The 1,498-nt window shown below is 51.0% G+C and overlaps 1 protein-coding gene across 1 annotated transcript in view; it reads left to right on the forward strand.

The window, feature by feature from the left end:
• Window positions 1–388: 388 nt before the first annotated feature.
• The window catches only part of LOC106902057 (brain-specific angiogenesis inhibitor 1-like), an 83,246-nt gene continuing 82,136 nt past the window's right edge, over window positions 389–1,498 (forward strand). Inside the window, exon 1 of the mRNA XM_014965223.1 lies at window positions 389–1,084. The gene's annotated coding sequence lies outside the window, so the exon portion shown is untranslated. The remainder of the gene's footprint in view (window positions 1,085–1,498) is intronic.

Raw genomic sequence — 1,498 nt, forward strand, 5'->3', positions numbered from 1 at the left:
GCCATCCCCACCACCACCAGCATCCCGGCTCCCTCTTCACCTCCTGGCTCCCCGCTTAGGGCTAAGCTGTCCCGGGGAGGCTGCGTTGCCAACGCGCTCCGGCTCCCGCTGGTTCCTCTGCTCCATCCATCCATCCATCCATCCATCCATCCATCCATCCATCCATCCTTCCATCCATCCTCTCTTCCTATAGGCTAGCGGTACATGCCCGATGCGATACGGTGGCAGTTGGGGTCCTTGCCTATAGCTGCCTGTTTTACAAAGCTCCGATCTGTGCGTGTGCGTGTGTATGTATGTGTGTGTGTGCATTTTATCCCTCCCTCCTATCCCTCCCTCCCTCTCCCCCTCTCTCTCTCTCTCTCTCTCTCTCTCACTCTAATGTGTGATCTGGAAAGCTTATAAAAGCCTGATGTAATCCTTAATGCAGCCCCTGGCTACAAAAAGACTGGATCTAGTTTCACAGAGAGAGATTCAGAAGCAGAATTTGGAAAGAAAAAAAAAGGGAAAAAAAAAAAAGTGGGGGGAGAAGAGAGAGAAAGAAAGAAAAGCAGACGAGTGGATTTTAAACAAACATATCTTTCTGAAGAAGACCATTCTTGCTCTTCGCTGCTGGGAAAGCTACTCTGAACCCTGCTGTATATTTTTTTTTAAAGGAGAAGACTTGATTGTCTGCTTGGATCTAATGATTTACTGGCTTTTAACTGCGTTTTTCCCCTCTCCTAAGGATTCCTCAAAAACCGGCTTAATTATTTTCAGCTTTTCTCTTCCACCTGCCTGTCCGCAGAGACACCAAAGGTTCTCCCTTCCTCTCCCTCCCCACCCCCATTTCTTTTAGGATTTTTTCCCCCCCTTTCCCGTTTAATATATACATATATATATATATATAAAGTGTGTATGTATATATATATGTAGAGGCGAGAGTGGAGGGAGCGGAGGGAGAGAGAGAGAGAGCGAGCTCTGCCATCCTTTTGGACTTCACGCGCTGCCCAATGTTGGGCTGGTTACCCCTGGATATGTTGCTGGTTTCCATTTGGAATTTGACAAAGGGAAGAAGGAGGATATAAAACCTGGGGAGCTCTGCAAGGTAAGGGGCTCCCGGCCACCCTTCCTTCTTCCTCGGAGGGGGAGGGAGAGAGGGGGGGGGACACACGACTTCTCCAGTCTGCGCTTTTTTCTCGAGTGCAGGGTGGTGGTGGTGGTGGTGGGGGGGTGTCTCTCTCCATCCCTAGGGGAGACAGGGATGGGGGGCAGCGGTGGGGGACCAATTCCTCTGCTTTTTTTTGCCCCTGGAAAACAGCACCCGGAGGATGTTTTCGCCCCCCCTCCGCTCTGCGATTTGGAAGTGATGGGGAGCATAATCGCTTCCCTGCCATGGGAAGTTTTAACTTTCGTGCATGCGGGTCCTGTGGGCAAACATTGGAAAATATTGATGTCTGCAGGATGCGGAGAGCTGGGGGGGGGGAAAGCATTCGTGTCCTGGGGACCGGATGGTTCCTGG

This window comes from Calidris pugnax, unplaced genomic scaffold, assembly GCF_001431845.1.
Source record: "Calidris pugnax isolate Ruff unplaced genomic scaffold, ASM143184v1 scaffold41, whole genome shotgun sequence".
Classification (NCBI taxonomy): Eukaryota; Metazoa; Chordata; class Aves; order Charadriiformes; family Scolopacidae; genus Calidris; species Calidris pugnax.